Source organism: Canis aureus, chromosome 22, assembly GCF_053574225.1.
Source record: "Canis aureus isolate CA01 chromosome 22, VMU_Caureus_v.1.0, whole genome shotgun sequence".
Taxonomy (NCBI): domain Eukaryota; kingdom Metazoa; phylum Chordata; class Mammalia; order Carnivora; family Canidae; genus Canis; species Canis aureus.
The window spans coordinates 42,032,064-42,059,973 of record NC_135632.1 but is presented as its reverse complement, the minus strand read 5'-3'; the positions used below and the strand labels follow the sequence as shown (position 1 = coordinate 42,059,973).

Below are 27,910 nucleotides of genomic sequence, written 5' to 3'. Positions count from 1 at the left end.
TTGGTGAAATGAGATTTTTTTTAAAGGGTTTGGAAATAAACTGCTGGTTTTTGGGGGGGCGGGCAGGGAGAAAACAGAACATCTAGCACTCTCTCCATTTACCTTCGCATCTTAAGCAATGTTCTGGAAGAAGGTATTTTGATAGACAAAGTCCATAGAACGCTTTGTTCTGAAGCAAACTGCACCAAATCTCTCATCTATTTAATTTAGCTCATTATATCATGTGTATTTTTTAGTCAGACCAAAAAATTGCCTCAATGGCCACTGATAACCTGCTTTTCCTTTAGACCTTTTTCTCACATTTCTTTATAGTGTCTCATTTGCTTTGACACTGGCATCAGGTCACTGGCTGCCTATTTTCTCTATACCGTCTGGAACCCACACCAGTCCGGCACTCACTCAGAGAAGCTGCTTCAGAATTCCTGATTATTAACATAATTAACACCTTCTCATTCTAGAACAGGCCACTAGTCACCTTTCAAGTGAAGCAATTATGGAAATAAGACATCCAGATGCGTAGTAATTTCATAATAACTACACACCCATGTAGTGCCAGAGAAGGCCTCAAGGTTTCAAACCCGCTTAAGTATGCAGTGATGCCAATTAGGACGATAACTTGTATTTATGTGGCGCCATCCTGCCCCACCAGCCTAAACTAGTGCATCAAGGCATACAATTAACAGTCACATATAAGGAGTGACAATATTGGGAACACCAAGGATCTTTTCAGAAGGGAATACGGGCAGAAGAAACCTTAAGGGCACATGGCTTTTCTCTTCCCATGGAACAAGCTCTCCCAGTGAGTCACAGCTGACCGGGAGGGCAGAATGAAGCTCTGGCGTCTTCCTTCCTCAAGTCTTCTAGAAAGAGGGGTGACACTGACAGAGATGAAGACTTGGCATATCTGAGCCTGGGGCTGGAAGGATGGTGGGTATGCCAGATGTTAGCACCCACAGGGGTCTGGATAGTTCAGGGTGGTCATCCTAGGATAATATAACTGAACAGGATAAATGTGCAATTCAGCAGCAAAAGACGAAGAACCTACTTGTGAATACCGCAGGGAGATAAGGCTTTGTAGCAGCAGGTGTGAAAAGATGGTGTTTGCACACTGTGTCCACAGCGCCATATGGTTTCCATAGACAGTGATGTGATCATCAGTGCCACTGACCAAAGACCTGAGTTAGGATGGGCAAGAGAGCTGGCCAGCTCCGTCCTCTACTGCCAGCCCACAGACAGAGCACACTCACTTCTGGCCAATGTGGTTTCAGACAAAAGAGACCAGAAAGCTGGAGGGTCTCGAAACCCGGAGCATAGCAAGAGATGTGGGACACTGAGAGAGCAGAGATCTGACTGCGATAAACAGATGTATCTGGGTTGGCCTTATTTTATTGTCAGAGAGCAAAATTAGATTCATCTAATTTTGGAAACTGCAGGGAAGAAGTTCCATAGAAGGCATACACATTTGCTTAGACATAAACTGGACAATCTGTTATAGTTGTTGGGGTGGAGGAACTGGTGCCCTAAGCACAGAGGTGAGGGGAGGCTGCCTCTGAGACTCAGCCAAGGAAAGCAAGTCCCACAAAGTGGCAAATATGCAGGTGACAACAATGACAAAACCATGGCCACGTTCCTACATGGGGTCAGACATGTGATCCTCCTCAGTTGCCTGTTCCTTTATTTCATTGCCTAAGAAAATTTTTTTAATTAGCATGGAATAAAATGGACTTTTCCGTATATAGTTCTATGGTTTCTGGCATGAAAATTGCATTTACCACTGCCACAATCACGATCCAGAATGGTTCCATTGCCAGAAACAATCTCCCTCTGCTGCCCCCATTCCCAAACCCTGGTAACCACTGATCTCTTCTCTTTCTCTGTCCCTAGAGTGATGGTGTTTTGAGAGTGTCAGATAAATGGAATCCTATTCTTGACACTGGCTTCTTTGATTCAGCACAACGTCTCTGAAATCCAACCAAGTTGTATGTATCAACAGTCCCAATTCTTAAATAGAGGGTAATGAGGGACCTCAAATGGCTACTTTGGCTACTTTAAAATCTCTGTTTTTTTCAGATGTTCTAAAATTCTTGGCTCTACCTGGGGAGCAGTGAATCTAGTTTAAGGAAATTATAGTATCTGGTGGCTCTCATGGATCTTTTTCTTTCCACTGGTGCTTATTTTAAAGAAAATCTAAATTCTAAAAAAAGCCCCAAAGCCCACATCACTATAAAAAACTTAAATGCTATGGATGAATACACATAAGTATGAATAAGAAAATGAAATTTTGCCTCTACAACTTACACTTTTATCGGGACACACTATTAATGGTTTGATGCCTATTCCTATGGACTCATTTCTAACCTTATCTAGTCATAGATAGTCAATATTTATAAAAATGAAATCTTATTATAAATACACCTGTGCAACCAAATGCCATATGCATCTTTTTCTATCAATACATATAGTTGCACCATATTATTTTTAAGAACAGGATAGTCTTCTATCATATAGATGGGCCAACATTTACATAATAGGTCCCTATGGATGAACATTTAGATTATTTCCAAGTTTTCATTAAGATAATATAGCAATAGACACCTTTATTTATATATCTGTTAGGATTTTAAACCATTTGAATAAAAAATAAATCTCTTCCCAAAAAAAGGGGTATTTGTTGGAAAAGCATATTAGATTTGACAAATGGTATTGCACTGGGGACTAAAAATATAGAAACATACAGGATTATTAAAATATAAGTGCCAGAATTCAAGTTCCCTAATTTGTGTGAGCATGAAGATGTTTCAGATTAATATCACATTAATTGGCCTTAACTCCACAAGACCAGTGTTTCCTCTCTGGACAGTTAAATGCCCTGAGGCTAAGAGCTGTTTCCTGCCACAGATTTTGCAATCCTGCTGTCACTGAGCTTTCTGGACTTGGTGCACTAGAGTCAATGTCAGAGATTAGAACTGGCCAGCACAAGGACTGTGTCTCTAATCCCTAGCATGCCTATTTCCCCCTTGTTCCATTCAATCAACTTCTGCCAGCTTATCTCTCTCCCCAAGTGTCTTGATTTTGCTTTTGCAAGGAAATGGACCCCATAGTGACTACTTTTTACAAGTCTTACAAATTATCTGGCAATCAGAGCACATTTGGTCATCTCCCAAGGCTGGCCACTGCTCACGTACTATCCCCACTCCTCAGGCAATGCTTACCTTGGCAGTTCTTATAGGCAAAACCAGTCAGGTTGGGTCTAACTATTCTCCTACTGTTCTACAAACTCATCCAGGAATGAGGCTGCAGGGACCCGAGTTGTAAGTGGAAAAGCAATGATGCTACAAGAAGCAGGTGCATCATCAAGGTGAAGAGTGCAGAGTGAGAGGCTCAGAGCCAAACCATGGACTAAGAGGTCTGTTGACCCCTAAGTCATCTAAATGTTCCAAAGAATCTTCTGCCTCCAGCACTTTGTGGCTTAAAGTACTTCGATGCCCACAATTTCACTGCGGAGTAGTACCAGGCAACAGAGCTAACTAAGCCTGGAAGCAGTCCAGCCATGGCCATGGAAGGAGTCTGAGGTTCTGAGCTTTTGCTAAGCCCTGCTGCTAATGCTCACAGTGGCTACAGAGACTAGAAAGAAAAGAGGCAAGGGTGCAACAGGAAGCCAGGAGGAGAGGCCCAACTCTGCCCATCTCTGGGGGCAAGGGTGGTCCCCAAGATCTGGAGCTTAGCATTTGGCATGGTAGTTTCCCAAAGATGAAAGGGTTTGCTCATGTAACAAAAACACACGCGCGCGCGCACACACACACACACACGCATAAATCCCTCTCATAAAAATACAGAAGCAGCCTCAGGTCCCTGCTCTCTGGCTTTCATTTAACTTTCTAATGAACTCTTTCAGTCACAGCAGCCATTTGGGTAAAAGAAGGGAGTTGCCTTCAGACAAACTTAGGTATGGGTTAGCTCTATGGGTCAGGCCTGCAACCATTCATTAGGGTAAGAGATCTCGTTTATCCTGACTGAGTCAGGCAGGACTGTCTCCTTGGGGCCAACAGTTGAGGAAATGGCACAGCAGTGATACACGTAAGGGACTCGTCAAGAGAGCAGAACAATTGGGCAAATCAATTCAAACTGGGCATGTGCTCCTGGGTTCTTGACAGCTAATCTGCTCCAATTACCTAAAGAAAATGGAGTGTTCTTGGGTTAATAATGTGTGCAATTATAGAATAAAACCTGTTTAACATTCATTCCTTGCTCTTATCTTAAAAAAAAAAAAAAAAAAAGGAAAAACACGAAGAAAAATGTGTACCTAAGATTATTCTTAATGCTTTTTGTTTCCTGTCCACACTCCCAATCCCAGGGTAACAAAAATGTCACAGTGTCCTTTAGGATTCCTCCTTTTCTATATTTACCTATACGTTTTCTTAACTATTTTATAAATTCAAAGGAAAAATAAACTTTTTCTCTGCAATCCACCTTCCTCTTCATTCCCAACCAGGCCAGATTTGTAGACTCTTGAAAGTTGTTGGAGATAGATTTCTTAGTACTTTGTTTTCTCCATTTGGAATTTAATGAGAGTTCCCCAGTAACTCCACTGATCTCTGACTGACTGTTAATAACCTCAGATTATTCCTTATAATCTGCCTTATAAAAAGCAAGTGATAAATATTCATTAATATGGAACAAGTAGACATATTACTAGAAGAAAATACACCAAAATTATAACAAATTTATCTGGGAGTATGGTATAATTTTTCTTTCTTTTTTTTTTTTTAATTTTTATTTATTTATGGTAGTCACAGAGAGAGAGAGAGAGAGAGAGAGAGGCAGAGGGAGAAGCAGGCTCCATGCACCAGGAGCCCGACGTGGGATTCGATCCCGGGTCTCCAGGATCGCGCCCTGGGCCAAAGGCAGGCGCTAAACCGCTGCGCCACCCAGGGAATCCCTGGTATAATTTTTCTTTCCTCTTAAATGTCTTTCCAAATTTTCTATAAGCTAAAACAAATAGTCTTTAAAAATAAAATACAATGTGAAAATGTACCTGTCCTAGAAGTACAAGATCATAATTAAGTGAAATAAGATCTCGGGATTTGGGGTCTTAGAATCTCCTGGTTGTTTCCTTAGTAGCTGCTAGAAATCTGAGCATGACCACTGTATGGCCTGTGGGCCTGTTCCTCCAGAAAGCAGAAATTCTCCAGCCAATAGGAAACAAATAAAACATAAACCAACAGACTACATTTCCCTTTCAAAGATGATCTGTCCTAAAGGAATCCATTATAAAGCAAATCTGGGGGCCTTATCACCATTTGTGAATTCCAATCAAACATTCACATGATTTCAAGAAAATTCTGGAAAACAGTCAAGCCCGAGCAAGAATCAACTTGATTTCATCATGATCAATGACACTAGTGGTACAAAAGGACAATATTTAGAGCTTCCCATCTTCCCAGTGACAAGTCTTAGTTGGAAGCTAGAAATCTTGGCTGCTCAATAGACTACGACTAAGCTTGCACCTTTGCTGCTTGGATGGCCAGATGGTGTGGCAGGAAAAATCGTTTAAGATCCTTTCTTTAGCAAGGTTGGCATCAACCTTTAAACCAACTTTAATCAATCTTTAAATATACTTTCTAGTCATCTCATGTGGAATTTCTGAAACCATTTTCTTTTCAAGCAAAGCATTGTGTGTTGAGATCCACAGGGCAGGATGATAACACACTTCTGAATAACTTGTGCATGGCCATGCCTAATCCAGACAACGCAAGAAAGAATCTTTCCGGAAGGTTCCATCTTAGACTGTATCAATCAGAATAAACTGTGAGGACATCATCCAGAGAGATATGTTTCAGATCAATGCACTGAACAGAATCATGCAGACAAGTGTAACCTGGATCATTTCAAACTGCAAACTGACTGCCAGTGGGATCTACAGAAGTTAATGTTATAAGAGCAAAACCCAACAATGTACATGGCCTCAACATACATGCATTCACAGACAGGAATCAGTTTACAGTTGCTGCTCATTTCTGTCTATGACTGTGAGACTTTCCACATCGTTTTCAATGGAGATGTGCCCCCCCCCCAAAAAAAAACAAACAAACAAAAAAAATTAGTGCAGAGAATTTAGATACCCAATCAGAAATGGGGGCTCTATGCCGGGCCTGTGCTTGAGGAAAGAGGTGAAATCAGTAGATGTCTCCACCCGCCTTAGCCTACATTCCTTTTTCTTTGTCTTGGTGTCCAGCACTTTTTTTTAAATTCAGAAATCTTTCCTACCTTACCTAGGGTAATGAAGGAGATTGCCATCTTATGATAACCTTCATTTTTGTCTAAAACAAAATGGTTCCCTTTTGTCATCCATGCAGGAGCTATTTCACTTTCCATTGTTTGCTGCACAGGACAGAGAGGGCTGGGATGCTGGCTATTTAGGACAGGTATAGCGTAAAATACACCATGAATGCCAAGTTACTAAAGCTTCCAGGCCTGGCTTTCCTATTTTAGTGGACGGGGACTATTTATTATAAGATCATAAGATCTTGAAAGGAGAATATAAGTTCACAGGACAGGACAACTAAGGAAAACCCCACATGCATTGACAAAACTGAGAGTAGGGGAAGGTCACTGTTGCAAAATTGCTTCTTCCCCTCTCCTCCTTTATTAGAAATGTGTTGCTATGGTGATGGGAAGAGGGCGGAACATGGGAGGTCTGTGAAAGGTATTGCAAATTGGAGAAGGCTTAACTTACAGAAACCTTCGCTAAAATTATTTTTGTGAATAGGGTTGAGAGGCTGCCTCATCTACTCTCAGGTGGAGGCCTGTTGAGTATGTTGAGGTCCTATTGGCCACCTGGTTCTTTGTTTCCCCCTGTCATGTTGGGGGGATCCCAAGCTCTGGCTAACACAGAAGATATCTCACCTATTCTGGGTTCCTTCGAGCTCTACATTTCTGGACCTCTGCAATTACTTTGGGGGATTTTTTTACAGTTTATTTTTCTGAGTAGGGTATGAAAATATACACATATAAACAAATGTATAGAGACACCTGGTTTACCCATCTTTAGAGGTTCCGTGCTTGTCCATAAATGCATGGTATGGTGAGCTGTGGGCAGCGACACGGATGCAGCTCTGCAGGTGCTTCTCTGGGCCCTCTTCTGTTGCCACCCCTCCACTTCCACACATGTTCCAAAGGGGTGGCAGGAAGTCCCTTTGTGTGGCCACATACCATTTAAACAAAGAACCAGTTCTGGGTCTTTGAAGTTTACTGCCTAAGGATAGATATCTGAGATGAATGTATTAAAAACGAGAATGGATTTGAAGACTTATGGAAAAGAATTAACTACAAATCATAAAAAAAAAAAGAGTTTCACGTCTAATTAATTTTTGTTTTCATTCATCCTTTGAAGGAGTAGAAATAAAGAAGATTCAGACAGAACAGGGAGGAAAAACTGAACAGGGCTCTGGAATGTCATAGCTAGAGGGGAAAGGGCCAATCAAAATGATGGCTCATTTCCTTGGGACCAAGAATTTAAGGCAGGATGAAAATTTCTAATACTGAAGGTGACAGAGAAAAAGGGCAATATAGGGAAATTGATACTGATAGGAAACTGCTGGTTATACAAACATGAGAAACAAAACTTGGACAGTTGTCACATGATTTTTAAAAGGTATTTTTAACAATGGCACCCAATTCCTTCTTCATAATAGTATTCCTTGCAAGACAAGTAGAGTGGATAATTAAATCATGAAACAGCACTATTACACATGCTCATTAAGCGTGCAGTTGTAAGTTAGCTTAATTTGAGTTAGGACCTAAGGCTCAGGCCTTTAATGCTGGCTAACTTCATGGTAAGATGATCTGAGGGTAAAGCAGCAGATTTCATGACCTAGGACTTAAAAACTGGTGACAAAAGTAATCAGCAACTTTGAATATTTATCTATCTCTATTGTCACTTATTTAATGAATCCCTAACAAGTTTGGTAAGAAAATCTTCATCTTTGTATCATCAAGTTTAATGAGATTGGAAATTATTAAAATATGGCTTGATGGTAGCTGATAGTTTCTTGGGAACACACTAAAAATTCAAGAGATGGTAAGACAAAATGAAAGACTTTTTCCCTCTTGCAAAAAAAGTTACAACCACTAATGCCACAAGATTTAAGAAAATTATGGCCTGTGATGAGTATAAGCAAAGAATGCTAGTGTAATGCTAGCCTACGCTACAGAAATTGGTCCTTGCAAAACAGGTGTGTCCTGGAAGCATAAGATTTAAGGGAGTTGGATGTCAGAAGAGTGAGGACCGAAAGAAAAGATGTAGTGGTCTTTGAACCTCACTGACCTTCTCATCTCACATTATTTCTTATCTTAGATATTTAAGAGTTGTCTAGCCCAAGGCTTTTGGGGAATATGTAATCAATCAATGGAAAGGAACATATCAACATGAGGTCACTCAAATAAAAAATGCTCCAAATTGCTTATAAAGAAATACTTAACTTGAGAACAGGAAAAACTGCAAACTTCTTTGAGGACAAGGCTTCTTTAAGAACAAGAGAGGGGGAGAGAGAGAAAGAGAGGGAGAAATGCAGAGGGAGGGCAGGCAGAAGGAAGCAGCTCTGTCAGCTGAATGCAGATACAGTCTCTGCCACCCAGCACAGGAGCACAGCTTCCACCCAGATTTTCTCAGCTCGTTGGAGGGTAAGTGGGGGAATCAGGGCTCCCTCAGTTCACCAGTCCCAGCCTCGGGCACTCCCAGCAGGATCCCAGTACTATTACCTGGAAAACCTCCACACTAATGAAGTTGCCTCTGGAGGAAAACACTTTCTGTACCAGAGAGAACAGCCAGCAAAGGCTCTCAGAAAATAGCATGCACTAAAGGTGCCCCCATATGAAGTTTCAAGCCTGTAAGGAAATGCAACAGGAAATTATGGTGGTAGAACTTCAACCCCCTCTGAAACTTCCTCCAGTGTTACTGGGATCAGTTTCTTCTCACCAGGTTTCAAGGATAGGGAGTCAACACTCTAGAGGTTTAAGGAGAGGACTTGATGGTACAGGCAGGCGTGGGGCTGGCTCAAAGGTGCGGGAGAAATTTCACCCCAATCCATGTCCACTCTTCTTTACAAACATCCACGGTCTGTCCCTCCTGTGACTACGTCACTAAAGCCCTCAGGTGGGTCTCTAGCACTGGCAGTTACAGAGCCTGGCATCGACTGGCACCCAGCAGGACTGGGCTCTGGGTGGCCAGCCACCCCTGCGTCACCTGCAGCATGTGGGATGCCCTGCACAGGAAGCCATGGGGTTGCAACCCCACCGTCACTTGCTCGGGGAGGGGGGGGGGCGGTGTGGAGGAGTCTGGTCCTCTGCTTCCTCATCCAGGAGACAGGGGAAGGGGCTGCACTGTGGCTACAAACCACCTTGCTGAGGCCGCGGACGATATTAACTCCATATGACAAGTGCTCTACAGCTCATGCTTATCAAATATCATCTTGTTGGACCATCAAACAATCTTTCTACCCAGGCCTTAGTCCTGTTTCTAGACGGGTAAACTGAGGCTCAGAGAGAATACGTGTACATAATGAGTCAACTGCCAATCCACTTCTTCTTACTCAAAATCCTGATAAGGCTCCAGCTTTACATGTCTGGCCTGTAAAGTGCTACCATATAGTATGTATTTTTATGCATATTTAAGAGTAGGCAATTTTGGGGGCACCTGGGTAGCTCAGATGGTTAAGCCTTTGGCTCAGGTCATGATCTCAGGGTCCTGGGATAGAGTCGTGGGTAGGGCTCCTGGCTCAGCAGGGAGACTGCTTCTCCTCCCACTTGCTCTCTCTCTCTCTCTCTCTCTCGCTCACTCTCTCACTCTCTCTCACACACACACTCTCTCAAATTAATGAATATAATCTTAAAAAAATTTGGTAAAATAAAATTGACATTATTCTCACAGACTCTTTGCATGGGCTGGGGGGCAGGTAGGGACAAGTTCAGGCATAGGAGCCACTGTCATCACCCCCGTCACTACTGTAGTCAAGGGCCTGTGTGGAGGAGGGAGTTCCCCAATTCCCCTGTTCTGCTGGGTGGGGTGAGGGAAGGGCAGGCACCCGAGGGGCATGTTGCCACCAAACACTCTCTGCTAGAAGAGGACAAAGCACATGCAAACATACACACATGCATGCATGTGTGCACAAGCGCAAACTCGTACACACATACACATAGTATCTTGAGGCCCTGTGGCCCAGAGTTCATCAGCATCACTACCAAATGAAACTGCTCACCGCTTTATAGTTTACAATGCTCTTTGCATGATGTGCTGAGGCGCTGCCAGCCTCATTTCCTAAGGTGGGATTTTCAAAGCCACTTTGCAGCCAAACCAGCCTCAAACACAGACAGTAAGTGCAAACACAGTTCCTCTTGCCCTGCATGAACCAGAGGCTCAGCCCTCTGGGTCTGCCATCTAAACAGGAATCCCAGTCTCAGGCAGCTCTGGATGTGGTGGCCCTTGAAGCTCTGAGATGAGGGGACATAGAGACCCACGGGGAGAATGTGTGAGTCTTTCTGTCTAGCCTCGTCCCTGGAAACCAGAGGGAAAGATGATGAGAGCTAATCAAGTTCTCAGAGCCCCACACCTTTTCTTCTCTCAAAGGCAGAGAGCTTTCTCAAATGGAACAAAGCAATTTCTTTGCCAAGAGAGCTTTTATGTTCACCTTCAAAATAGCATTTCTGCTTTGCACAGAGCCAAAAAGAGAACACCTTCCTTGAAAGAAGGTAAATAAGAAGAAAGTATCGAGGGCTCCAATTTTTCTCCAATAGGATCTGAGTGCTTCAGTATAAGGGTGCCTGGTACCTGGGATTTGCCCCCTGCTCCCCAACAGTGACACAGGTATGGGGAGGCTGCTGCAGATACAGCAGGAAGTTCCTGCTGGATGCTGTCTCTGCTGCTCAGAGGTCCAGCCCCAAAGGTCTCAGCATGACAAGGGGGCATTCCCTGCAGCATGCCCAGGAAATTCCCAGGTGCCAAGAAAAAAACCAAAACTTAATTCCTGGCTTATGTGGGGTCCTTACTAGCTGGCCTTGCCCATGAATAGTTCTCAAGTGGAACACTTTTCTGCACTGGGCTTGCTACAGACTCCCTCCTCTGCTGACCTTCTGTATAAAACCCTGAAGACTGCTATAAAAATACCAATGTGATCGGATAGAACAAAAACCATTATGCAACAAATCCCAGTTGCCTGGACATAATGTACCAGGAAGCTCTCAAGTGACCAAGGGGAACTCCAGGGAAGAGACACCATGTGCTTTGGAGAAAGAGCCATGCATGAGGTAGGGGTGCCAGCTGTGGGCAGGAACCTGGGGTAAGCTTCTGGTGGATACAGCCAACACTCTGCCCATCCCCTCTGGTCTGTGTGTGTCCATCCACAGTCCTGGCCCCGAGGCTCCCGTCAGAAGTCTGCCCTTGACCTACATCTGCTCTACCCATACTCCCAGGGAGCAGCAAGTGCCTCAGGATGACTCTTGCACCTGAGTGACATGGAGTGCATATATGGAGCCCAGTCCCCTGGTCTCAGGGGCCATCCAGTGGCCCTTGTGGAATCAGGGTGAAACCACCCACCATGGGACTCTGCCTGAGATCCCAAGCTTGTTTGCCTTTCTTTCCTTCTATGTCTCATGCTTCCACCTTCCTCACAGGTTTCTCCCGAGAGCACTTCCTTAATAAACTAACTGAACCCAAATCCTCACCTGCGAGTCGATTTCTGAAGGACCCACCCTAAGACAGGTTCTGACTGGAAGGGACCTGGGAATGGGGCTCCTCTTAGGAGGCGGGAGCACAACAGTCTATATCTACTCTTCAATTTTCGTGTTGGGCCTCCAAAGAACAAAGGTGGGAACTATACTTTAGAATCTAGAATTCTCCTTGCAGCTAGAGGAAAACAGTCCTTTCTGACATACAACTTTGCTTACCAGTGTATTTAATCAAATTCATGGCTAAGGACTCATCTAGTGCCACTGCCTAACACATGTGGGCAGTAGGGCTTGTAATGGCTGCTGGTTTTCTCAACAGTGATTAGTAGTATTTGCATAAATTTGCAGAAGCACTTATCACAAAGAAATAAAGTATCCACCTAAGCAGTGCATGAAAATCAGCATAATATTAACCAAAAGAGGAAAGTAGAAAGGAAAATGTCACCAGAAATTTTAACTTATCCATCTTCATTCTTCCCCTTTAACACTGTTTTGCTGCTGCTTATATCACATTTGCATAATTAAATTGCTGGGAGTCTGTGTTTTAATTTGGATGGAAAGTATATATTACTTCTACTGTGTAAAAATTATTTGATGTTTTATTGAGTTTTTGATGCTCAGTCTTCAAATTACTAAAGAGAGAAAAATAGGTTGAGTGTTTCCATCCTCCACTCCACCCTACCTGACCACGAGGTGTGCAGATGTTGTGAGATGGTTACAGGTAAAGAAGTAAGGCCAAATAATTGCGAACAGATACAGGCTTCAGAGAGGCAGTGGAGTGTGGGGGACACATCCAGGCCAGTCTGTCCATGTCGGAGGGTCTTGCCACCAGTTTGCTGATGATGTCAGGTAGGAGTCATTTCTCTCCTTTTCGTTCATTCAAGAACCATCTATTGATGTCTACTCTGGGCCAATGAGGGAAACCGTCTAATATGGTAGTAATGAGCCATGTATGGCCATTTAAATGTAAATCTAAATTTAAATAAAGTTAAAATTCAGTTCCTCAGTTCCACCAGACACATCTGATGTGCTCAGCAGCCACCTACGACAATGGCTACTAGGCTGGATAGTACTAATCTACAACATTTCCAATTGTAGAAAGTTCTACAGGACAGTGTTGAACTAGATGATCTCTAAAGGTATCTCCATCTCTAATGTGCTACAATTAAAGTGATGTAACAAGAAGCCTGAGTTCATACTTGAAACCACCTGCGGCACAAAGCTGAAGCCTCTGCCATTTTATAGGTGTTTGCTGAGAGGCTATCATGGAACTGGGTGGGGATGAGTGGCAAACATGGGAGACAAAGGGGCAGGTTTCTCCTCTGGAAGGCAATCAGAGCCTCCCAGGAGGAGACAGGCATGAGTACAGACAGTTTACTGAGTGGGAGCTAAGGATGGTTCCTCAGCTGAGTATAGGACCAACCTCCTCCAATTTCCAAATGGAAGCCTGTCTGTTATACCAGCCCACTGCTGGGAATATCCCAGGCCAGCATTATAACTGCTGTTGCATCTAGATCATGTTCTCCAACATGTGAGCTCTTCATTCTCCTACCAATCCTGTGGTTATACCATCAAGGTGTTGACATAGGCAGGGTTATGTTTCAGTATAAGCAACAAGACAGAAATAGGATGACTGATATGGGATTTACCTTATGTGGCCAGGCCTGGTGATGATATGAGAGTTTATGTTATTGTTCAGCAAATATTCACTTGGGTTTGGCCATGTGACTTGATTTGGCTTCATGGGGTAGAGATGCTTCCCATCTCCTTGATTTTGGGCCTGAGCATGTGACCTGATTTAGCCAATGGGGGGTGTTAGTGGACATGACACAGGCAGAAGCCTATAATGTACTCACATGATTTAGATTTCTGTGCTTCTGCCGCTTGCCTGAAAGGACCCAGCTCTGACTAGTCCACTGGCCTTGAGGAACAGAGAAGAGCTGGATCCAACTTGTGGGCCGGGCCAAAGCCTGGATCAGCAGAACTCAAGTGACCCACAACATATGATCCAGAAAGAAATGCTTATTGGTGCGATGCTGTGGAGCTCTGGGTAGTTTGTTATATTACTGTGCATTATTGTGGCAATAGCTGATGGTGCGAGAGGGGAGGGATAGGCCCAGTTCAGGGAAAGGACATGGTGTGAAGCTGTGATTTTATTTAGTGACTAATCTCTTTTGAGGAGCTAGCCTGGCAACACCACATCAAGCATGATGAAGACAGACCAGGTGGGTTCTGACCACCACCGTTCCACCTGTGAGAGCTTCCCTTACTACAGAAACATGCCCAGACCAGAACAGCAACTCAAAAAGAGAAGCATGGATGTTGCAACCAGCTCTATCATTATATCATAACTGATTTCATGGAAGACATATGTGCCCAAGCAATCGTCACCAAGCACATAATTTGCCTCTCCTGTCAATTTTTTTAGGCCCTATAATTCTGAGGGAAAGGGGAAATTCTGAAAATAACCTCATCCCTCAAGATCTTCATTTTCTCTCTTCTCTCCCACTTATGTTATCATCAGAGAGGTTTAGGCAGAAAACCACCAGCTTGTAGCAGGGTCTGGTACAGGAGGACAGACCCACAGAGATACATGAGCTACTCGCCTCACCCCACCTCACTCTTTGGCCTGCTTACAGTGTAGTGGACAAGACCTCTCATGTCTGTGCCTTGGCCTCTGGGCTACTCTTCCTGAGAATCGGTGGTAGGGCGTTGACTAGTCCCTGTGGTGAGGCTAGAAAAAAGAAGGACTAGACCAATGAAGGGCTGGGGGCCACAGTCAAGAAACCAGGACTACTGACTGATGGCAGTCCTGCAGGCTCCATGAGAGGAAGCACTGCTAAGCATCCCCACATTTTACTTCCCTGTAAAGGATGATGCTTGTCTCTCAGAAGATCAACACAAATAACTAGATGAATTGTAACAATGTACTTGAGAGTTGGCTCATTTTGTTTTGGAAATGAAATGGAACCTGAAGCATCTGTAGAACTATCTCTAATATCAGAACATTCCCTGAACTATTTATAAACAAATTTTGCTATAGTAAAAGCCAGGCAAGCATGGAATTTTTAGCTGGGGTGTTAAATTAGGTGACGTTAGGAGAAAAAAAATACTTTCAATGTGGTTTGTGCTGAGATGTGGGGGAAGGAGAATAAACTGCCATCATGGATTAGTGAGTTTCCTTCCTGCCGTTGAAGTGCTAGGTCAACGGTGAGTACAGAAGTATACGGGGAGCGTGCATTAATGAGCTGAGGGTTCAGAAGCAAACTTCCCTACCTGACTTCTTGTGCACGGGGCCAGGTTACAACACGCAGCCATATCAGAAGTGCACAGCCACAGCCACTTCACATCCAAGGGCAAGAGAGCAGATGGGACAGGAAGAGGCCTGCCCACAAAGCTGACCTACTGTGCTACAATCTAATGCTTTCATGTTGCATCCCTATAGAGCGTGACGTTTCTACTAGATCTCCCTCATCTATGTTGCAGTTAAAGCTGATTTAGGGGCTCCTAATAATTAGGATTGTTGCTACTGTCATTAGACCTAAAGTCATATAAGAAATATGCAAGCAACTCCTGCCTAGTAAAGAGCCAAATGGACAAAAAAGCAAACCTCCAACAGGCTGTAGTCTTGTTTTAATTTGAACCCTCACCAGTTCCTATGGTCATATAAATTGTACAGAACAATGAATAACCCTCTGCCGCCATGGAAGCTTCTCCCACAGCCTCATGCTCAATAGCTTTTTTCTTTCCCACCCCGGCCGGGGAGGAGATTACCCAGGACAAGATAAGAGTGAGGACCCACAGCAGAGCTGGTATGCTTATCTCTGTGCTTTTACACAGTTCACAGGAAGAACAGCTACTGCCTTGGACAGCACTTGGGGCACCTTATATTAGCCTTTTATTTTTAAACACTTTAAAGAAGATCACATCTGTTAATGCCTAGGTTTGATAAGCTTTTCTTTATTTGCCCAGAGCGTTCTCCTAGCAGCATCACACCAACAGTAGAAGCTGGGCCAGCTCTGGGTAGAAGGTACACCCTCTGGCCTCAAGCAGCTCATCAGAACCACGCGAAAGCTGGGAGCCCCTCCATGTGCAAGCAAGAGATAGTATCTGCAGGAATCAGGAGGTGGTGGCCCCTTGTGCTTCCCCATGAATTAGGGCAGGTAAGCCCAGAGAGCCTCAGTGTCCCTATATAAAGCTTGATCCAGCCCCCCAGGGCTTGCTTCCCCCCTGGAAGCAAGGAGGGTCCTGTGGACATCTGGGGCCATACCAAGGTTGGCAACCTTGGTGGCCAATCTTCCATCCAGGGCAATTTCATTGCCTGACCTCCAGGGCCCACTATCCTGAGATCCACAGCAAGGTCTCACTCATACTCAGAAGCCATCCTGCGGGGACAGGACACTTGGTGTGCACCAATGCTTTCTCATACTGCATCTTTAATAATTTAGTACAAGTCTCTCTTTCCCACTAGGCTTTGAGCTCCTGTGGCCGAGGGAATTTTTATATAAATTTTACTTCCTGTGCCTGGCTCAATCGCATGCAGGATTTCAATTCTTTCTCCTCCTTCTTCCTGCCTCTGTCTTTCCCCTTGTCCTGTCTTCCCTTCTTCTGGATGGTTGAATGTCCTCTATGTCTGTTTCACGCACTCTGTTAACAGCTAGTGGGGTGTGAACAAGACAGTTGCCCAAAAACCATGCGGTCTGCATGCAGGAGCCAAACATGACAATGACATGAAATGTTACAATGGGGTAAGGACAGGATGTTACCTCCCTATAGTCAGAACTGTAAGTGGAGACCTGCAGAGACAGCAGTGATGTGCTGGGGCAAGAAGGGAGGACAGGGGGTAGGGCTGGGAGGGAAAAATGTTCCAGGTGGAGGGGATAACTCAAAGACAAGCCAAAGTATGGCCAAGGAGGAGAGCTGATGGTGGCCAGAGTGGCCGCAGTGATAGTACAGGGAGGGAGGATGGAGAGGCAGTGGGAACTTGCCGATGGGCTTAAGCTGAGCAGTATGATGCTTCCCCCAGGTGCTCAATAAACATTTCCTGAGGACATGGCATATACTTTCACTGGGATGCACTTTCCTGCCACTTATATGGCCCACTGTTCTTGGGTGGACACATCATGACTGTCAGGACTTCATTTTATTTGTCTCTTGAGAGTTCCTAGCGTCTTCTTGCTCATGTCTCACAGGGAACACTAGGCTTCCTTTTCAAAGAGCATGTGCTCTATTTTTCACATACTGAGGTCCTTGGTACTCTTTCTCTGCACAAGGTGAGCGCAGTGAACATCGGCTCAGTGTTCCTATCGGAGGCCTGGATGTGGGGCCCAGCGGGGGCAAGAGGCAAGTCCACAGGAGGAGTGAGGGAAGACAGGAGGGAGGCTAGTGGGGCAATGAGAAGAGTCCTGCTATTTAATTTTTGTATGCTTAGTTTAATATTTTCAGGCTTTTGGCTGTTCATTTTCATTATTGATGACTTTCTTTAATAAATTACAAAATGAATAAGAAGTACTTTTGTGTGTGTTTGCTGTAGAAAAGAAATCTAAAGTAAAATAATTGAAAAAGATGACAGCAAGTAGGGCTACTACATCCTTGAGTTCTCTTGTTCTAAAATAATTCATTTAAAAAATCATTTTCCAAGTAGTTTTAAGTATACTACATTGAACATGACAAAAGAATGCAAGTCAGTCATCTGGATTTGAGGGCTCTGTCGCATATAGACTCACTGCTTTTTCTGATGAGCTTCCAACTTTTCTAATGGCTTAAAAATAACCTATAATACATGAGTCATTACTCAGGATTTATCTTCAAAGGACTCCAATTACAGAATTCAGTCACTAGAATCCCCCCTTTTAAACATAGGAACAAGTATTCAGGGAAAAAAAATCACAGAATCCACAAGTAAGGATTTATACTTTTTTTTTTTTTTTTTTTTTTTCCTGAACAGAACAGGCACTAAATACAAGTGCCATCATTGCAGTTCTGAGTTCAAAGGCACAGTACATCGGCTTTAAAGTTCATCCCAGGGACACCTGGATGGCTCAGTGGTTGAGCATCTGCCTTCAGCTCAGGGCGTGATCCCGGAGTTACAGGTTCGAGTCCCACATCGGGCTCCCTGCAGGGGAGCCTGCTTCTCCCTCTGCCTGTGTCTCTGCCTCTTTCTGTCTCTCATGAATAAATAAATAAAATCTTAAAAAAAAAAAAAGTTCATCCCAATAGGAAACTCATTCCAAAGTCTCACACGTGCTAACTAGTCTTGCCATGTATATAACTGCTTTCAAGCCTTTAGTATGTCTCTTCGTTTTTTGGGTGAATCATAAAATAAAGAATTCTCATTTTGAATATTTCCAGTATAGACTTCCAGTATAGACTTTTTAGACTTCATCTAAAAATTAGGTGAAGCCTGACAGCTCAAAACACTGCAGGGAATAAGATGGGTACTTTCCCTGGCTCTGAAAAATCAAGAGATGGCCATGCTCCTTCCAGACCAGTCTCTGATTGATCTTGCCAACTCCATTTCTTCCTCCTCCTTTCTTATATGCATTTAACACTCAGTCTGAGACTTCCTTTCCTTCTCTATATATGGCTCTCCCTTTCCTGCTTCCATATTCTTTCTCATGCCATTCCACATCTCTGGAATGTTCTTCCCTCCACCTCTGTATATCCAAATCCTACACATGTATTGAACTCATCTCACATGTAACCTAAGAAACCTGCCCTAGTATCTGCAGAAAAAAGGAGCCTCTCATCCCAATGGAATCATTGAATTGCATACTGCTGGCATGTGCCATCTACTCTAGGCTCATCGAGGGGAGGGTAAATACAAGGTGACCCCAGGGCATGGCTTGATTTACAACAGCCATCAGTACCTGCTCCCTACATGAGCAGTAAGGTATTGGCAAGCTATAAGCAGGAAGGTTTGTTGATTTAGTAAAATTTAAAGTAAATGGATGGAGGCACCAATCTTAACCACTAGACCACATACATGTACCCCTATGTTATTTCAGCATTATTTATAATAGCCAAATTATGGAAACATCCAAGTGATCACTTCCATTAATAAATGAATAAAGAAGAGGTGGTTAAATATATGTACAATGCAATACTATTCAACCATAAAAAAGAATGAGATTTTGCCATTTGCAACAACATGGATGGATCCAGAAAGTATAATGCCAAGCAAAATAAGCAAAAGAGAAAGACAAATACTACATTGTTAGAGAAAGACAAACACTACAGGATTTCACTCATATGTGGAATTTAAGAAAGAAAACAAATGATCCAAGGAAAAAAAAAAGAGAGAAACAAACCAATAAACAGACTCTTATCTACATGGAACTGCTGGTTACCAGAGGGGAGATGGGTGGACAATGTATCATTGAATTATACTTCTGAAATTAATATTATTGTGAATATTAGCTAAACGAATTAAAATAAAAACTTAATTTTTAAAAAAGTAAATTCATGGAGAAAAGGCAGAAAAGAATAAAAGTCTCAGATATGAATGAAGTTTTGGTACAGCAGTAGTGTTCACAATCCAACATTTCTAGGGCCCAAAACAAGGTGCCCTAGAGACTAAGGCAAAAGCTACCACTTTGGTTTGTCAGCCAAATGCCAGGGGATTTGTACAAGTGCCTTATTTACTACACTGTTTTATTTCTCAAAATAATTCTAGAATGAATGTATTAGGATCCCTGTTTTACAGAGGAGAAATGGGGAGTCAGAGAGGCTAAGTGAGCTCAGATAGGCCCAAACTGCTAAAATTCCTTCTGCCTCTATGTCCCACTCCCTATGCTGCCCCAAGAACACTATACTCTAAGAGAAAGAAATATAGCAGCACATAAACTACAAGCCCCAGGAACACAAAGGCAAATGTAACTGTGAGACTCTTCTGAGCATGGGTACTTTTACGCAGGAAAAAATCAAAAGAGGTCAATAGAGGTCCCTCACATCTGCATCATATTTCTTAGTGTCCACACTCATGAATTTACTCACCTATTAGATTCAACATGCAATATAATGCATCATATTTCTTAGTGTCCACACTCATGAATTTACTCACCTATTAGATTCAACATCATCTGAATCAGTAGGTATGAACAAATAGGGTTTGGCTGAGCCTTGCCAGAGTGCAGTAGAACCCTATGTCCTCAGCTTTTGGAAGACCCCAGAGATGCGAACACTTTCTGCAAGCCTACCTGGAACCGAAAGACCTGAGGAAGTGAAGCGCCTCATAAAGCTGTGACCAAAGTGGGTTCACACTTCCCCACATCAGTCTCTATGACACGGGTCTCTATGGCATAGAGATGGAGTGGTGGAAGTCTTCAGTCAAGGCTGCAGTCTAGCACACCTGGTAGACCAGAGGGTCTCCAAGGCTAAGGCCAGACTAATGGTCACAGGAGATGGAAGGCTGAACTCCTCCTGAGTCCATATACCCCTGCATCCAATGTATCATTTATGGAGCTTATTTTTCCCACAACAACAAAAGTACCCATCCTTCCTCCCTCCATATCTAATGTAACTCTTAGAAGGCAGTCACAGACCCTTGCCATCTGACCAGGAGCAAAAAAAGAAAAGCACCTGCTGAACAATATTTACTCAGAAACTGGAGATCTCTGGGATGATCCTAAGGAAGCCTGATTATCTTGGTTGGTTGCTGAGAGCTTGTCTCCAAGTCCATTCCACACAGGATGGACTTGAGCCAACCTCCTCTGCCTCCACCTCCTGCATCTGGCCCATTCACTAGCACCCATCACATCACGGGCATGTGATTGAGAGGGACATGGAGGTGTAGTTGTCGGAGCAGCAGTAATATGATTGCTAGTAGTAGTAGTAAGCAGCAGCAGTGGCTTCTAAAGTCCTACCCTTCCTGTAGAACTGGACTCTGGGAGGAGCCAAGTCAGACTTCAGAGGGCAAAACTGGAATCTTTGCTACCCTACTCTGTTTATCAAATATGAGCATAAAACTAATGACCTCATGGAGCTCTGGGAACACATATAAGGCAGAGAAGTTTCTCCCTGGAGGTGTCTCACTATGGAATGTGGGGCCCAAGGTTCCTTTTTGTCATTTTCAATGCCATAGCATAATTTTTCTTCATGTGTTTTTTTTTTTCCTCTGTAAAGTGAAGGAAATATCACCATGGCACCACTGTCAAGGCCACACATATCTTTGTGAAAAATAAGATGGAGATTATTTTGTCCATCTTGCCATTATTAATATGGGCATAAATTCCTTTGATATTTCATGGGTATATTTCCAGGCACATGGTAGACATTTTAAAATTTAACACTACATTATGATAAATGTGATTTGTGAAAGTCATTTCTTTACAAACACAGATCTTTTTCCATATTTTAGGCAAACCTACTATCCATCATCTTTAGCATTCCCATATTTAACCTGAGAAGATAATAAAAGTGTAGATTGAAAGAATCATTTTGTACTATTCTAACTCAGCTATCTCTGTCTCCCTTCCAGGGAAGCAACATGTTCTCCATCTTTTGTTTTTGATTCTATTTTTCTTGTTTTTTATTCCAAGGCCCGGGCCTTTTTAAGAATGAAAGTTATAGATCCCTTCTCCAGAAAAATGTGATGAGCAGAAACAAAGTTTTCATAGAACTAATTATATTTCACTGGAAGTTTATTTCCTTAATATAAACACAATGTAGAAATAATCTTTACAAAGAATTATGTAGCTTTCACTATCTTTTTTATGTGCTTATTGAACATATAAACCCCACAAGTGATCCTGCTTAAGAACAAACTTCAATTTGAAGGCTCGCTGTTATTTAGCTTGAGTAAGAAACTGAAATTATGGTATTGGTGCAGGATAGCCAGGTGGGCGTGTGGGGCGGGGAAGGGGAGTGTTTTAACAGTATAACTAAAGCTAAGCCTGCATCAAGTAACACCAGAATCATCCTGTATTCTTTGTGATGAATTCATCATTTACTCTTCACTATGTCTTTCAAGAAGTGTCTGAGTTTGGCAAGATTCCCCTCACTGGAACTGCCTCGGTCATCATTGAAAAGATCCAGAAATCCAAATTTCCATTTTAAAGTCTGAGCAGGAAAAGCCCCCAAAGGTGTTGGCTGCTGTTTCCAGATGTGTGCAGATTGCCTATTGCAGAGAAATGAATGAGGCTTGGTCCTTTTGGAGACCTTGCCACCAGGCCTCTTCCTCCAGCACTGGGCCATTCGTTTGCAGCACCTGCCTGCAGGCTCCTCTTCCAGAATGGAAGTTCAGTCAAAAGAGCACACGACTTCTCAGGAGCACCAGGAATAGGAGCTGTAGGACCTGGTAATGAAAGATTCTCCTCATTCATATGGCCAAAATTAAGTGTTCCATGGTCAACTTCTACTTTTCAGCTGTTTTCAGGTGTATTCCTTTTCAGTTCACACCAGAGTGCTCTGGACTCATGACAAGTCAAGCCACCTGAGTTATTCTCTGGAAAGCCCATAAACTCTGGGCACTAGATGAGAACTTTACACTCTGTATCACAGCTTGACCAAACCCTTTAGAAGCTGGTGAGTCAAGGCCTTGGCTCCCCTAAAAGACAAGTTAGCACAGCAGGAAATACTTCCGTGGGATTGTTGGTGGAAGGTCTGGTGCTAGGGTGTGTGGAGGCAGAGACTTATGCCCTTTCTTCTTCACAAAAAGAGTCAAACTAGGAGCTGAAACAATACACATCTGATGGACAAAAGCTGTGGCCTGGTTTCTGGAAATACACCAAGAATTGCATCCAGTTTCAGCTAATGAAAAGTGGCATAATTGCCAATTCCTCCAGGATGTATTTAGAAATAATTAGAAATTAGAAACTCCAGGCATTCTAGAGTAGTATCTGATAGGCAGTGCTTCATTCTTTCTCTTCTCATGGATGCCCCCCTATCCCCCCCAGGTCCTCCCTCTGCCCCCAATATTGCTATAAGAGCCTTACTGGCTACTTAGACATAAAGCTTTCCCTTGGAGACAAACCCAAGCTTCTGTCTTTTCAAATACAGCCATCTTCCCTACCACATGTGAATCTCCACAACAGAGGGATAGGTGTGTTTTGTGTTGTGTCCACTGTGACTACCAGGGTCACCCCCATTCACTGGAACTGACCTTCCCTCCTTTCTGAGTCACCTTCTAGGGCATACATTCTCAACAGGGCGATATTGATCCAAAAGAGGTGAAAATTGGCTCTTGGTAGGGGCAGGACTAAATCTTAGATATTACAGTGATTTATGGCTCTCCCAGGGACCACCAGATAGACAGAAGGGCAGAATGTCTGCAGTATTAAAATTTAATAGCAAGAGGCAATTAGAAAAAAGTGTCTCAAAAGGTTCCCTTGGATGCATGATAATGATGATGATGATGATGATGATGATGATGAAAGACTGACAAATATCACTCCAGTGTATTTGAAGAATGGGGTTGGTGTGTCTCTGGACTGTCATGTTCTCTGGCTGTGGTCTTGTGCTCTTTACTAGGCTGTAGGCATCTCTGCAAGGCTCCGGTTACCACCTGGATTCAGGGATCCCTGACTCCCTCCCCCATCCATGCTCCAACTATCACTGTAGCCACCGAGGAATGGTGAGGGTGACAGCACACACTGTTCTTCCTTCCTTTCTCCCTCAAGGCATCACCGACTTGATTAGTATTTATAATAGTATTCACTGAGAGTTTCAGAAGGAATTTGCCATTTTAAAAAGAAGGCTAAAACTCTGTATATTAAGTTTTGGTGTTCCCCTGAGGTCTTCACTAGTCCTGCCACTGGGGTCCCCATTTTTAGCCACTGCTTTCCCTGGCCCCTTCATATTTTGGGGACCCCGCTCTTTTAGGTATAAGCACATTTTTCCCATGCTCTGGTCCCAGGTTTAGGACACTTTGACCACCAAGAAGCAGCCAAAAATAGTTAACAATCATAACAGAGCCCTTTTGATTTGGCCAGGAGAGCAGCTTAGCTGCTCTTAACCTACCCTACTCCTTTAGACTAGGTTCCCAGGCTCATCTCTGCAGAGCCCAAAGTCCAAGCAGGAGGTTGGTGGTCGTGGAGGAAGGCAAATGACTCAAGGGACCTAACCTAAGGTGCTGATTAAGAGGGAAATGTGTGTGCCTTTGAGGTCAGACAAGGGCAGCTCAAAAGAAAGTAGGGCATATCCATTTTCAAATCTCAAGCAAACTAGACCTGCAGCACCTTCTACCCACTGGGTGTCAAAATGGTGCCCATGGAACTTGGAATCTGCCTCTTGCCCTGCTTTCTCATACTTTTAACTCTGCTGGACTTGCTTTCAATGTCAGCAGTAGATGGTAACCTTCCTCTTTAGGCTTGGGAATCAAAGAAACAACTTGACTCTAGCCTCTTCCAGGGATACTGCCTCCTGCTTACTCTGTGAAATTTGAAGCTTGGTGTTCATTGCTCCTGGGTCTCCCCCTCTTAGAACCCTCTCTGGACATCAAGTTCCCATTGGTTAGAACAAGCAGGGTTTGGCTCCACTAAGCAATGACCTACCTCGCTGAGTATAAACCAGATAATGTTCACTCAAAGGGCTGGGGAAACAGGCACAAATTTGTACTGATGTATTTGATGAGCAATCTGTTATATACTGGACATGAAATCAATAATAACTAAAGCAAAACAAGGAAAGACTGTGTTACAATTTTCCAACTTATTTCCACGGGTTAACCTACTACATTAGCCAGAATGATGCTAGATGAAATAACAGTCCCCAACCACTCCCATCACCCAAATCTCAGGGGCCTAGAAGTTTACTTTTGTCTCCTCTAACAGATGGTTCAACACAAGCTTCAAAAGGCGCCTGCTACCTGGTACCTCAGAGACACATGCTCCTTCCACCTTCTGGCTCCACTGTCCCATGGGTGGGTCTCAGAGCCCTCTGTATCCAGCTGGCAAATGGGCAAAGAGAGGAAAAGGCAGCTTTGCCTCCTAAGGAAACTCAACCCAGAATCTCACATATATGTGTTCCCACAAGCAGCTAGAATCTGAATGCAAGGGATGCTGGGGTATGTAATCCCGTTGTGGGCACCATGCTGGGTGCATCATTGGCCACTCTGTGGTCCCTTCTTCTCCCATCAGTCCACAGTGCCTGAGGAGAGGCTGTGCTAGAATCATGATCTCATAGGGAGGGCCTTATGAGACAACGAGGACCAATTTCCTTTTACCAAAAGGCGTGACTAGGCAGGGGCCTCTTATTTCCCAAGGATTACTGGCTGCCATTTTCATAAATTGCATCCACTACAAATCAAGCTTCTCTGGCTATCTCTGAAATCTGTTTTCAGAGATTTCAACGGAGAATAAGTTTTAATGGTTTCATTTTCTCCTATCTCATTTATGGAGCACATTTGCAGGTAATTCTCATTTTTGTTAAAGTTTTTGATTTTACCTCCTAAATTACAAACACTGGGTGGTAACATGCTTCTTGCTCATTAGGACAGGGAGCTCTCTGAGGTCAAGACCATATAGTAAGTACTCTTTATTGTACTTTCTGCTTCTAAGTTAGGAAGCAGGCAAAAGCTTGACAGAGGCCAGCTTATACAAGGCTCCTGGAATCTCAGGAAATGAGGACCCCACTCTGAGGCAGATCTGCCAGCCCAACAAAGAAACTGTTTACTAGAGTATAACTTAATTTCTAAATCTGTTTTCATGACAGGCACATATAATTGTAGAAAAGAACTACTGTGCGGGCCTTTCCAGGTAAACACTTGCCCTCTGTTATACTGTGGAAATCCAGAATAGCTAGCTGACCTCACTTTTACCTTGTGGATCTCCTTTCCCCAGTGATTTGGGTCACTGACTTTCCCTTCCCCCAATACATGTATCAAAGCATTGATGTGTTCCTATTATGTTCATCATTTTTGAAGGAGTTGCTCTCAGCTCACCACCACATTGGAAAGCAGCTAGAAAACTCTTACTTGCCAATGAACTGACTGTGCTGATGGCAAAAACAACTTTCCAAGAGTGCCTACCTATTAAGGAGAGCCTGTTCCCCCAAAAGAGATCTCTGGTGGTAGAATTTTAGGAACAGATGATGACTTTCAGGGAAGACAGAGATACTTTGAGGTGGAAAGCATTCCTAGTCCTCTTCAATCACCCTGAGAAATGGTAGCTTTTGGTTTACCCACATCTAAGACTTGCCCTGAGAAGAGGGATCCAATCCTGGGTTGAATCCCAACCTCCAAACTGCGTGCCCTTGGGCTCAGCAAAAGCTTCACAGAACCTAACTTCTGCTTACAGCTCATTACTGCACCCATCCTGGACTTAGTGATGTTTTTTAGTGTCATCGTCTCTATGGATACATTTTTAATGCAGATTTGGGGGTAGAAAGTCTTCAGGGCAGTATTCATAATCAATCAGCACTTCCTTATTGTAAGAGAGCTGATTGTCAAGATTGTTGTTTGGGAAAAATATTGTAGAAGATCTCAAATCAAACTGTATAATCAGCACTTGTGTTTTATGCAAATTAAAGACATATTCTTACACTGCATCACAGGAGCTAATCATCCCAGCACCATCACTCAGAGAAAGCATCTGCCACCCGAAATTTAGAACAATAATTCACAGTCCATGGAACAGTGCATCACCACAGATTAGACTTGTTATAAATTTATAATGATTTCATATAAAAACATTACATTTTAATAGTTTCAAGAAATGACAGGGTAGGGCTGGTATAAATGTTTAACTAGCACTGTCTCATATTCACACTTTGTTTATTTCATTACTGGGTATGCTAAAATGAAACAGCTAGCTTAAAAATGTCATCAAATTCAAAACAGAAAACTTCTGAACAGACACTCTATGCAAACCAGATTGCTAGCCCCAAGGATATCCCACAGCATCTTTTAGATAAACACCTGGGTATTTCATTTAACTATCAAGCCATTTTCCCTTACGCATAAATTGTTTATCACTCTAACCTTGGTGAGATGAAAAATAGGTCATGACCTTCATAATTGAATTTGTGTTCATATTTGCAGGCCACCACAGAGGGGCCCTGTCCCCTTATGTTCCCTGTGCCCAACTGCTCATTGGCTCTACTGTGACTTCCCATATTTTTCTATAAAGGAAAGAGGATCACTCAAAGAACATCAGGTCCTATGAATATGAGATTGAGATGTGACAGTCATCGGGATGTGTCAGACACACAGACAAGGCCCGGAGCTGCCTGGCAGGAATATATTTGATTTGTTATCGTCAGATGTATATTGTCTAGTGTCCTGTCTCTTGCTCATCTCTCTTTTCTCTGAATTGTCAGTGATTCTGACTATTCTTTTCTGATGTGATCATTCCTACAGCTCTAGGGATGTGGCAGCATTATAAATCATAACATCAGCAACTATATCCTTTATGTCTCCACTATTTATTAATTGTAGACCAAGCAGATTTAAAACTCCATGCCATACAAGCCGGTGCAAAAGGGTGGTTGTGAGACGGTAGGTTTCATAGGATTCCTTTCTCTGGGATTTTTAATTTTTTAAATAATTTCCGTAACACTTAAATTGTTATGACTAAAAGTCACATGTTACCTATACAATCAGAAACTAAAAATAAAGATTTAATTTTGTTAGCTAAGGAGGAAAAATGTTTCTCTGGTCTAGGTGGTCCATAAGGAAGACAGGATTGGTGTGGAAGGCGAGGTGAAACCAGGCAAAACCCATTAGAGCCGAGAGCCTGGTGAGCAGGTGCAAGTGGCAGGTTCAGGTCGCGGGTAGGAGCCAAGGCTGAGGGAGCAGGAGCTAAAGGAAGGGGTGAGGACAGCTGGGAAATGAGGTGCAAGGCAGAATGAGGCCTGGCAGTTCAGGTAGCAAGCAGGTGGAAAATGCTCCCTCCTCATTCCTGGAGAAGTGGAATGCTGATGGATGAAACAAGAAGGCTCAGGTGCAGGCTTTAAGCAGAGCCTGCAGGGTGAGAAGGGACAGGAACACCAAAAGGTGTGATCATGAGTGGCAAGCAGGGATTTGGGGTACAAGTGACCAACAGAATCTAAGCCTCTTCTATTTCTCAGGCATCTTCGGCAACCATGGGGAAGTGCTGGGACCCTATGGCATATCAATTGTTTTACGTGGTGATTAAAGGAAACGGTGACCCTAAAAGCCTGGTATATGTGAGAACATTTGGGTGAAGCTCTGATCCTTATAGTAACCTACAGGGCAGATGCTAAAATCGCTAGTTTATTGATAAGAAAAGAA

General features: G+C 43.3%; 1 protein-coding gene and 1 long non-coding RNA gene across 8 annotated transcripts in view; one reads left to right on the top strand and one right to left on the bottom strand.

Annotated features, from left to right (window-relative positions):
* Positions 1–27,910, bottom strand: part of ULK4 (unc-51 like kinase 4) — a 591,366-nt gene that overhangs the window by 61,467 nt on the left and 501,989 nt on the right. The gene's annotated exons all lie outside the window — the stretch shown is intronic.
* On the top strand, positions 461–27,008 carry LOC144294086 (uncharacterized). Of its 2 annotated transcripts, XR_013361491.1 has the most exons (4): positions 461–799; positions 1,885–1,979; positions 24,492–24,724; positions 26,699–27,008. It is a non-coding gene; the product is annotated as an uncharacterized LOC144294086 (long non-coding RNA). The 2 variants fall into 2 exon arrangements; XR_013361490.1 differs by lacking the exon at positions 24,492–24,724.